The following is a 12,931-nucleotide window of genomic DNA, read 5'->3' on the forward strand; positions in this document are numbered from 1 at the left end:
ATGATCCTTTTAATGTGCTGTTGGGTTCTGTTTGCTAGTATTTTGTTGAGGATTTTTGCATCTATGTTCATCAGTGATATTGGCCTGTAGTTTTCTTTCTTTGTGACATCTTTGTCTGGTTTTGGTATCAGGGTGATGGTGGCCTCGTAGAATGAGTTTGGGAGTGTTCCTCCCTCTGCAATATTTTGGAAGAGTTTGAGAAGGATAGGTGTTAGCTCTTCTCTAAATGTTTGATAGAATTCACCTGTGAAGCCATCTGGTCCTGGGCTTTTGTTTGTTGGAAGGTTTTTAATCACAGTTTCAATTTCAGTGCTTGTGATTGGTCTGTTCATATTTTCTATTTCTTCCTGGTTCAGTCTCAGCAGTTTGTGCATTTCTAAGAATCTGTCCATTTCTTCCAGGTTGTCCATTTTATTGGCATAGAGTTGCTTGTAGTAATCTCTCATTATCTTTTGTATTTCTGCAGTGTCAGTGGTTACTTCTCCTTTTTCATTTCTAATTCTATTGATTTGAGTCTTCTCCCTTTTTCTCTTGATGAGTCTGGCTAATGGTTTATCAATTTTGTTTATCTTCTCAAAGAACCAGCTTTTAGTTTCATTGATTTTTGCTATTGTTTCCTTCATTTCTTTTTCATTTATTTCTGATCTGATCTTTATGATTTCTTTCCTTCTGATAGCCTTGGGGTTTTTTTGCTCTTCTTTCTCTAATTGATTTAGGTGCAAGGTTAGGTTGTTTCTTCGAGATGTTTCCTGTTTCTTGAGGTAGGCTTGTATTGCTATAAACTTCCCTCTTAGCACTGCTTTTGCTGCATCCCATAGGTTTTGGGTTGTCGTATCTCCATTGTCATTTGTTTCTAGGTATTTTTTGATTTCCCCTTTGATTTCCTCAGTGATCACTTCGTTATTAAGTAGTGTATTGTGTAGCCTCCATGTGTTTGTATTTTTTACAGATCTTTTCCTGTAATTGATATCTAGTCTCATAGCGTTGTGGTCGGAAAAGATACTTGATACGATTTCAATTTTCTTAAATTTACCCAGGCTTGATTTGTGACCCAAGATATGATCTATCCTGGAGAATGTCCCATGAGCACTTGAGAAAAATGTGTATTCTGTTGTTTTTGGGTGGAATGTCCTATAAACATCAATTAAGTCCATATTGTTTAATGTATTATTTAAAGCTTGTGTTTCTTTATTTATTTTCATTTTGGATGATCTGTCCATTGGTGAAAGTGGGGTGTTAAAGTCCCCTACTATGATTGTGTTGCTGTTGATTTCCCCTTTTATGGCTGTTAGTATTTGCCTTATGTATTGAGGTGCTCCTATGTTGGGTTCATAAATATTTACAATTGTTATACCTTCTTCTTGGATCAATCCCTTGATCCTTATATAGTGTCCTTCTTTGTCTCTTGTAATAGTCTTTATTTTAAAGTCTATTTTGTCTGATATGAGAATTGCTACTCCAGCTTTCTTTTGATTTCCATTTGCATGGAATATCTTTTTCCATCCCCTCACTTTCAGTCTGTATGTGTCTCTAGGTCTGAAGTGGGTCTCTTGTAAACAGCATATATATGGGTCTTGTTTTTGTATCCATTCTGCCAGCCTGTGTCTTTTGGTGGGAGCATTTAATCCATTTACATTCAAGGTAATTATCGATATGTATGTTCCTATTCCCATTTTCTTAAATGTTTTGGGTTTGTTATTGTAGGTGTTTTCCTTCTCTTGTGTTTCTTGCCTAGAGAAGTTCCTTTAGCATTTGTTGTAAAGCTGGTTTGGTGGTGCTGAACTCTCTCAGCTTTTGCTTGTCTGTAAAGGTTTTAACTTCTCCATCACATCTGAATGAGATCCTTGCTGGGTAGAGTAATCTTGGTTGTAGGTTTTTCTCCTTCATCACTTTAAGTATATCCTGACACTCCCTTCTGGCTTGCAGAGTTTCTGCTGAAAGATCAGATGTTAACCTTATGGGGATTCCCTTGTATGTTATTTGTTTTTTTTCCCTTGCTGCCTTTAATATGTTTTCCTTATATTTAATTTTTGACAGTTTGATTAATATGTGTCTTGGCATGTTTCTCCTTGGGTTTATCCTGTATGGGACTCTCTGTGCTTCCAGGACTTGATTAACTATTTCCTTTCCCATATTAGGGAAGTTTTCAACTATAATCTCTTCAAATATTTTCTCAGTCCCTTTCTTTTTCTCTTCTTCTTCTGGGACCCGTATAATTCGAATGTTGGTGCGTTTAATGTTGTCCCAGAGGTCTCTGAGACTGTCCTCAGTTCTTTTCATTCTTTTTTCTTTATCCTGCTCTGCAGTAGTTATTTCCACCATTTTATCTTCCAGGTCACTTACCCGTTCTTCTGCCTCAGTTATTCTGCTATTGATCCCATCTAGAGTATTTTTAATTTCATTTATTGTGTTTTTCATCATTGCTTGGTTCCTCTTTAGTTCTTCTACGTCCTTGTTAAATGTTTCTTGAATTTTGTCTATTCTATTTCCAAGATTTTGGATCATCCTTACTATTATTATTCTGAATTCTTTTTCAGGTAGACTACCTATTTCCTCTTCATTTGTTAAGTCTAGTGTGTTTTGACCCTGCTCCTTCATCTGCTGTGTGTTTTTCTGTCATCTCATTTTGCTTATCTTACTGTTTTGGGGGTCTCCTTATCACAGGTTGCAGGTTCGTAGTTCCCGTTGTTTTTGGTATCTGTCCCCAGTGGCTAAGGTTGGTTCAGTGGGTTGTGTAGGCTTCCTGGTGGAGGGAACTAGTGCCTGAGCTCTGGTGGATGAGGCTGGATCTTGTCTTTCTGGTGGGCACGTCCACGTCTGGTGGTGTATTTTGGGGTGTCTGTGGCCTTATTATGATTTTAGGCAGCCTCTCTGCTAATGGATGGGGCTGTGTTCCTGTCTTGCTAGTTGTTTGGCATAGGGTGTTCAGCAGTGTAGCTTGCTGGTCATTGAGTAATGCTGGGTCTTGATGTTGAGATGGAGATCTCTGAGAGATTTTTGCCGTTTGGTATTACGTGGAGCTGGGAGGTCTCTTGTGGACCAATGTCCTGAAGTTGGCTCTTCCACCTCCGAGGTACGGCCCTGATGCCTGGCTGAAGCACCAAGAGCCTTTCGTCCACACGGCTCAGAGTAAAAGGCAGAAAAAATAGAAAGAAAGAAAGAAAGAAAGAAAGAGGCTATAATATAGTGAAGTAAAATAAAGCTATTATAAAGCAAAGCTATACACACAAAATCTCCCCCAGAAGCATATACAGATACACTCACAAAAAAAAGGAAAAGGGGAAAAATTAATATATCCTGCTCCCACAGTCCACCTCCTGAATTTGGGATGATTCGTTGTCTATTCAGGTATTCAACAGATGCAGGCACATCAAGTTGTTTGTGGAGTTTTAATCCGCTGCTTCTGAGGCTGCTGGGAGAGATTTCCCCTCCTCGTCTCTGTTCGCACAGCTCCTGGGGATCAGCTTTGGATTTGCACCCGCCTCTGCGTGTAGGTCGCCTGAGGGCGTCTGTTCCCCGCCCAGACAGGACGGGGTTAAAGGAGCAGCTGCTTCGGGGGATCTGGCTCACCCAGGCCGCGGGGAGGGAGGGGTACAGAGGAGGCAGGGCGAGCCTGCGGCGTCAGATGCCGGCGTGACGTTGCAGCAGCCTGAGGCGCGCAGTGCGTTCTCCCGGGGGATGTTGTCCCTGGATCACGGGACCCTGGCAGTGGCGGGCTGCACGGGCTCCCGGGAGGGGCGGTGTGGAGAGTGACCTGTGCTCGCACACAGGCTTTTTGGAGGCGGCAGCAGCAGCCCCAGCGTCTCACGCCCGTCTCTGGGGTCCGCGCTGATAGCCGCGGCTCGCGGCAGTCTCTGGAGTTCGTTTAGGCGGCGCTCTGAATCCCCTCTCCTTGCGCGTCGCGAAACAAAGAGGCAAGAAAAAGTCTCTTGCCTCTTCGGCAGCTGCAGACTTTTTCCCCGTCTCCCTCCCAGCCAGCTGTGGTGCGCTAACCCCTTCAGGCTGTGTTCACGCAGCCAACCCCAATCCTCTCCCTGCGATCCGACCAAAGCCCGAGCCTCCGCTCCCAGCCCCGCCCGCCCCGGCGGGGGAGCAGACAAGCCTCTCGGGCTGGTGAGCGCTGCTCGGCGCTGAGTCTCTGTGCGGGAATCTCTCCGTTTTTCCCTCTGCGCCCCTGTTGCTGTGGGATCCGCGCTGTTAGCCGCGGCTCGCGCCCGTCTCTGAAGTTCGTTTAGGCGGCGCTCTGAATCCCCTCTCCTCGCGCACCAGGAAACAGGGAAGAAAAAGTCTCTTGCCTCTTCGGCAGCTGCAGACTTTTCCTGGACTCCCTCCCGGCTAGCTGTAGTGCACTAACCCCTTCAGGCTGTGTTCACACCGCCAACCCCAGTCCTCTCCCTGCGATCCGACCAAAGCCCGAGCCTCAGCTCCCAGCCCCGCCCGCCCCGGCGGCTGAGCAGACAAGCCTCTCGGGCTGGTGAGTGCTGGTCGGCACCAATCCTCCGTGCGGGAATCTCTCCACTTTGCCCTCTGCACCCCTGTGGCTGCGCTCTCCTCCGTGGCTCCGAAGCTTCCCCCCTCTGCCACCCGCAGTCTCCGCCCACAAAAGGGCTTCCTAGTGCGTGGAAATCTTTCCTCCTTCACAGCTCCCTCCCACTGGTGCAGGTGCCGTCCCTATTCTTTTGTCTCTGTTATTTCTTTTTTCTTTTGCCCTACCCAAGTACGGGGGGAGTTTCTTGCCTTTTGGGAGGCCTGACGTTTTCTGCCAGCGTTCAGTGGGTGTTCTGTAGGAGCAGTTCCACGTGTAGATGTATTTCTACTGTATCTGTGGGAAGGAAGGTGATCTCTGCGTCTTACTCTTCCGCCATCTTCTCTCCTCTCTCCATTCTTTAACATAGTAGTCTATATTACAGTTAATTTATATTCACTATGTAAATTCTCCCTTCTTTAATTGCAAGGTGAGTTTAAAATGTTTTATTTTCTATTTTAGTTAATGTTTAACTTCTAAGATTGTCTAATCTTATCTGTTTTCCCATATTTCAATTTTGTCAGCCCGAAAATACAATATAGCAGGTTGTACAAAAAACACTCTTGTTGAAAAGCCCCAGTAATGATAAATGAGCAGTCCACTCCCAATGAAATAAGTGAATCCTGTAAAAAGAGAATTCCAGTATACATTATTTTACTGTTATCCATACTTTTACACCTCCTTGTAGGTTTGGGTTTATGTATATAATCTGAATAAGAATTCAAGAATTATCCGTATGAACAGCGGCTTCACTAATCATCAATTCACTGTCCCTAAGCCATAATATTGGAGAATTGATTTTTATTGTCCATCACATTTATCTCTAAACGTAGAATCATATTTACTCATTAGTTCTCATCAGATGCAAAGTCCTTTCAGAATGAATCATGATAAATGAAGACATACCATATTGTCCTATGAGCCCTGGATATCTTATTCTGAAGACGTAGTTAAGTGAACTGCAAATTATTTCTTGCTTATACTTCTTAAGCTTCTGATGAATGGTGTGAAGAGAGCTTTCTCTTGGTGGCTAAACAAATTTACGCATATTTTTGACAGGCAGCAGAGGTGTGTGAGTATGTCTGTAGTTAATAAAATCGTTATTATGAGGCTGCTAAATGCATTGTAAAATCATAAAAAGATGGAACTTTTAGCAAAGCAATAAATAAAAAAGTCTAACAAAGAACCCGAATAATAACTTTTTACACTTGTTTTGAAGTAGTTTACTTGAGCAAAGTATGCCATAAAATATTTGAATGTGTTGCTAATGGAAATATTCACTCTCTGAATTTTATAATATTATTTATACATTTGTTTATCATCTGTCATATATATATATCATATATTCAAGTATGCTATTAATATTATAGTAATAATATTATATATTTATACCCATATTAATTTTCTTCAGTGTATGAACATTGTTTCTAAAGAAAAAATTGGTAGACTCAGCATCTAGATATGAATCTTTAGTTTGTCAGGAAGAATAAGAAAAATTACTTCATGATGTAAAGTAATTTTTCTTTGGGGGTACTTCATTATGTAATATGTAAAAGAATATTATATTTAAATCATGGAAAAATAAAGTATCAGTTCACTTTTGAACATTTTGGATAACATTTTGTTTTTTATTTCTGAAGGTTCAGTAGGTTCAGAAAATATGTAACTTTTAGCTTTGATTGAACTCTTTTAAATGCATATTTATCAGTACAACAAAAATTTTCTGGCAGTTCATCTATCAGTCAATTGTTGAGGTATACTTATGGATTTGTTTCCTTTGATTAAATTTTTTATATTTTATTTGCCCTTGAAAGATAACAAAAGACAATTTTTTTGAAGAAATTTGTGAAAATAGAGATAGATAACTATGTAATTATTTGTACCTGTTTGGTCTTCAGGGTGAGTTTCAGTGTTTCAGGTCCTGATATCTTTCTTACCTAGGTTTGTAAGTCTTTCAGTAATCAGTACTAGAGGAGAACATTTTTTGGCAAGAAGGGAAGTTCCTACGTAAAATTCTCCAAGAAAAATGAAACACCTCCATCTTGAAAATACATCCTTCTCTAAATAAGCACAGACTCCTTACCTATCAAGAGCTACTGGGTCTACCTAGGAAGATATTTGTTCTGTGGTGACACATATGATGTCTGGGGGAGAGGAGAAGGAAATGGGACAAAGACAAAGAAAACTGGGGATTACTGGAAAGCATCATAATTTTAATTTTTGAAGACAATATTTTTTATGTTAGGAACTACTAAGGCAAAATCATGAAAACTCATTTTTCCTAATCTACCCAATAGAGCTATTCTCCTTCATCATCTGAGGGTAGTGATTACAAACGTTAACTCCAGAGTCAGGCTGCCATTAAATTCTAGATTTAACACTTTCTAGCGCTGTGATCTGGGGCAAGTTATTCACTCTCTGTTCCCCAGTTTCTTAATATGTAAACAAAAAAATAATAATCCCTGTGCAATAGTATTTTTTTAATTTATTAAATGTGTTATTATGGGTAGAATAGTCAGTATCTGGCACATTGTTGTTATTCAATAAAGTTATCATAAGATATGACTATCCCTCTGAAACTTGTAAACTTCCAAAGGCATAAAGCATGTAAATCACCTTATGTCAATAAAATTAATACCACAGATTGAAATTTCAATGTCACTATGAATCATAACCAGCTAAGTAAAATAAAAATTGTAGAGGAAATTTCAAACTCTTATCTAAATGCTCTGTTAGAGCTAAGAACATAGGGTAGCTGAAGTAAAGTTAAAATATAGTAAGTATATAATGTTTATCTATAACAAACTATAATCTTGTTCCTCATTACACATGATTGCATTTATTCAGCACATTTTTTGTGTGTTATGAAAAGTTTATTGAACACTAAAAAAAAATAAATAAATGAGTCTAGGCTATCCCTCTTATATTCTAGTAATGGGTAATTATTCATTCACCATCAAGCACTGAGAGAAACTACTGAGTCAGACATCATTCTACTTTACTGGGGCATCAAAAGTTAAAAAAAAAAAAGAAACTCTAAACTTATAAAGGTAGCATTCATTGATTGATTGATACATTCATACATACACAGTAAGATACTATACTATACCAGATAAAGTATAGATACTGAATATTCAAATAGATATAACTACACATCTTGCTGTCCAGTAACTCATAGACCACTTGCCAATACACAAAATTATGCTGACATATATTTCAGCAGAACTTAACAATGTATGTTTTAATCAAATGTGAAGACCAGATAGAGGAACAATTACTCCAGGCTGGGAAGATTATAAACAATTTGACAACATAGTCCAAAAAAGGAGTTATACAGTCTCTTGGAGGATAAATAAAGGGGTTCAAATAGTACCCTACCATAAAGCATTGTTGTGATATATATATATCTATATATGTATATATATATATAGATATGTGTGTATATATATATGTATATATATATATATATACATATATATATACATATATAAATATATATATATATATATCTCCTGAAATTAAATGAAGACAAACCAGTAAGGTAAATCCACAATATTGTAATAAAAATGGTATTTTAAAGCCTTGACATCCATTTTTTTCTGATCAGTAACCAATTCTAATGTAAAAAAAGAAAAGAAAAAGAAAAGTACTTATATATATGTGCATCATCTATTTTCACAAACATTCTTTCTAAATCTTGTTGAAAAACACGGTACCTTCTTCTTAGACTATTCTCTTAATAAATTATTTTATGTCAAGTTCATGAAACTCAGTTACTTATTATAGTAATGTTTTGATTACTACAATGTACAAAGTATTGTCTTAGACATTTTGGATCACAAATATAAATTGTGAGATTCAGAATGACATGTACACACTACTATATATAGAAGATAATTAATAAGAACCTACTGTATAGCACAGGGAACTTTGTTTGGTGTTCTACAATGACCTTTATGAGAATGGAGTCTAGAAGGGAGTGGATATATGCATATGTGTGGCTGATTCACTTTGCTGTACAGCAGAAACTAACACAACACTGTAAATCAACCACACTCCAATAAAAAAAAAACTAATAATAAAAAAGAAATATTCAAATAAATGTGCAAAAAAATTAAATAAATAAAAATAAAAGTATATAACATTCTTACAGACAAAATTTGAGATTAAAAAATAGTAAATACATTAAATGGTTACACTACTTTCATTTACAACTCTTAATTTTCTATTTATTTAGTTTTATGTTATAATAAATACTGATTTTTTCTAGCTTAAATGGCATTAAAAATAATTATTTCCAATCAACATAACCCAAAGACATAATGACCTTCCTGTGAGCTGTCAGAGTGAAATTACCAATATAAGGATCATACTTATGTCAAGTACTTGTGAAACATTTTAAATCCTGTATAATCTGAAAGTACATCTTTATTAATTTGTGTCTATGAGTGTTTGGTAGATATAGTTATCCTTAAATAATAAGAAAATGACATCTCAAGGCTTTTTGATTTTTTATGACTAAATATAATTCCAATACTGCAGGGTGAAGCAATGGTGGTGTAATACCAATGCTTGCATTCTTCATAATACTGCTAGAGATCAATACTTATTTGGTATTCTATAAAACTCTTACATTTCTTTCACAGAATATGCCAATGAATATCTGTTTTTCCCACAATAAAGAAATGAGTGCTCCCTTATATTTTATAGAAAATTGATATAATTGTACTATCGTCAGGTAGACTTGTAATTCTTACTTTTTAATGGGGTATGCATAGTATACATTTCATATTTTGTGTGAGGGAAATATCAATCACACTGATGTAGAGAATTTATAAAATCAATTACAATTTTTAAAACGTATTTACTGTGTCTTTCATTCAGAATGTACTTAAAAGGCGTAGGTCTTTGTGAATATATGTTTATAAGAGGATTCTCAGATGCATGCAACAGAAAAGGATTCTGACTAATATAAGCAATAGGAGAATTTACTGATTGATTATTGGGTATCTCATAAATTCACCAGCAAAACAGGAGGACAAAGCTTAGAAAATGGGGAAGGAAAAAGAGAATATAGATAATAAGGGTTGCCATCTGAATCATACCATAGAAGCAATCTATAAGGAAATCTTGCCACAAGTTCATACAGATTGTCTCAGCTTGTACCACCACCACCATCACCAATGTTACCAAGCATCAATTGCCTGTCTTGGCACACTTGTTACAGATACCTCTCAAAACTGATATGGCTGCCATTGCTGCCATTGTTGAATTGAATTTCTTTGTCTCTGCTTATGTTAATCACTAGGCCAGATTCAAAGTTCCAAATAAACATATCTGATTGGAATAAACATATACAATGGTAAAAATCCCAATGTATAAGAAGGGGGTTAAATTTCTTAACACCTAAATGAGTAGAAACGTCCACTATGTTCCATATTATGGATGTCACAATCAATATACACCATTTTTTCTAGATTCCAATTCCAATTTAAAAAGCAAATAAAATGTGTTCCTAATAAAATGCAATGGTACATTTTAAACCATCCCTCAAATGACGTTAAAAATGTATTCCCTCTCCAAAGAGGAGAGAGGAGGGAAGAAAGGGAAGAAAGGAAGGAAGAAAAGAAGGAAAGAAAGAAGGAAGGAAGGAAGGAAGGAAGGAAGGAAGGAAGGAAGGAAGGAAGGAAGGAAGGAAAGAAAGAAGGAAGGAAGGGAGGGAGAAAGGAAGAGTGAAAGATAGAAGAAGGAAGAAAAGGAGGAAGACAACCAACCAACTAAAAAAACAATATATAAATATGTATTTCCTGCTGCATTCAGACCCAAGTTCAGGATCTCTAGGTGATATTTGTTTCCCCTCTGGTTTTAGTCTTTGTACTATATCATGGTATTCAACAGCCTATAGGCAAAAATATTAAGAGAAGAGAAAGAAACAGAAGTTATTTTATTTGCTTAAATTTTGATTTTTCATCAATTGTAAGTCTTTAGTGGTTTAATTTCCATAGTATTAGAGTTAACTTTTATTAACATTTCCTGTAATCAACAAGGACCCACTGTATAGAACGGGGACACTACTCAATATTCTGTAATAATTTGTATGGGAAAACAATCTGAAAAATAATGGATATATGTATATGTATAACTGAATCACTTTGCTGTATATCTGAAACTAACACAACACTGTAAATCAACTAAACTCCCATATAAAATAAAAATTAAATTAAATTTTTTTTCTATAGACATGGCAATAAATAGAGAATGCCAGGGAAGTATACCTAGATTCTATTTCTTTTCCTTTCACACTCAATTCTTTAGAAACAAACTTCTTTCCTTTAGATAGTCAAGCTCAATCTCAATCAACACTGTAACCTCCATTGAGTTCTATTAGCTCAGAGGTAAGAGGAAACCGAAAGGTTGGGAGGCAGTCTCAATTTTCATTTGAAATGAAGCATTGTGTAACTCCTGATGAAAACATTTCTTATTTGAGTATTACATCTCCCAAAACTGAAGAACCTAGCGTTGGCGGGAGAGGTGTCTTCATGAGCGGGGATCAGTAAGTGTAACTGTGAGAGTTGCCATTCTAATTTCCATTCCTTGATTTTAGAACACATACATTCTAGTTATATAAGAGAGCTCACTGCTTATTGATACCTGGTTTGGATGCTATGCCACTTCTTGTGGGGCATAATCTCAAACATGGAAGAAATTTTATCTTTCTGAGCCTATAACTGTGTCTTCAATAAGCCATTCCATACTTCAATAAAGTTAACTTCTACACATTTTATACATAATTAAAAGAATATCTTCATTTCTTTTATGAGTTTTGTGCAGTACCATGGTAATGAATAATATATACTACTGTTAGCAGAAACAAACACAAAACTAACTGTAGTGGCTCATCTTTAAGATGGATTCAAACAATTTCTTCCCTTTGATACGTAGATACCATTTCCCATTGAGAAGAGATGTCTATTCTTTTTTTTTTTTTTTTTAACATCTTTATTGGAGTATAATTGCTTTACAATGGTGTGTTACTTTCTGTTTTATAACAAAGTGAATCAGTTACACATATACATATGTTCCCATATCTCTTCCCTCTTGCGTCTCCCTCCCTCCCAGCATCCTTATCCCACCCCTCCAGGTGGTCACAAAGCACCGAGCTGATCTCCCTGTGCTATGGGGCTGCTTCCCACTAGCTATCTATTTTACGTTTGGTAGTGTATATATGTCCATGCCACTCTCTCACTTTGTCACAGGGTACCCTTTCCCCTCCCCATATCCTCAAGTCCATTCTCTAGTAGGACTGTGTCTTTATTCCCGTCTTACCCCTAGGTTCTTCATGACCTTTTTTCTTTTTTTCATAGATTCCATATATATGTGTTAGCATACAGTATTTGTTTTTCTCCTTCTGACTTACTTCACTCTGTATGACAGACTCTAGGTCCATCTACCTCACTACAAATATCTCAATTTCGTTTCTTTTTATGGCTGAGTAATAGTCCATTGTATATATGTGCCACATCTTCTTTATCCATTCATTTGATGATGAACACTTAGGTGGATTCCATGTCCTGACTATTGTAAATAGAGCTGCAATGAACATTTTGGTACATGATTCTTTTTGAATTATGGTTTTCTCAGGGTATATGCCCAGTAGTGGGATTGCTGGGTCATATGGTAGTTGTATTTTTAGTTTTTTAAGGAACCTCCATACTGTTCTCCATAGTGGCTGTATCAATTTACATCACCACCAACAGTGTAAGAGTGTTCCCTTTTCTCCACATCCTCTCCAGCATTTATTGTTTTTAGATTTTTTGATGATGGCCATTCTGACTGGTGTGAGATGATATCTCACTGTAGTTTTGATGTGCATTTCTCTAATGATTAATGATGTTGAGCATTCTTTCATGTGTTTGTTGACAATCTGTATATCTTCTTTGGAGAAATGTCTATTTAGGTATTCTGCCCATTTTTGGATTGGGTTGTTTGTTTTTTTGTTTTTGAGCTGCATGAGCTGCTTGTAAATCTTGGAGATTAATACTTTGTCAGTTGCTTCATTTGCAAATATTTTCTCCCATTCTGAGGGTTGTCTTTTGGTCTTGTTTATGGTTTCCTTTGTTGTGCAAAAGCTTTTAAGTTTCATTAGGTCCCATTTGTTTATTTTTGTTTTTATTTCCATTTTGCTAGGAGGTGGGTCAAAAAGGATCTTGCTGTGATTTATGTCATAGAGTGTTCTTCCTATGTTTTCCTCTAAGAGTTTGATAGTGTCTGGCCTTACATTTAGGTCTTTAATCCATTTTGAGTTTATTTTTGTGTATGGTGTTAGGGAGTGTTCTAATTTCATATTTTACATGTACCTGTCCAGGTTTCCCAGCACCACTTATTGAAGAGGCTGTCTTTTCTCCG

The sequence above is a fragment of the Balaenoptera borealis genome (assembly GCF_965194805.1).
Source record: "Balaenoptera borealis genome assembly, chromosome: 18".
Taxonomy (NCBI): domain Eukaryota; kingdom Metazoa; phylum Chordata; class Mammalia; order Artiodactyla; family Balaenopteridae; genus Balaenoptera; species Balaenoptera borealis.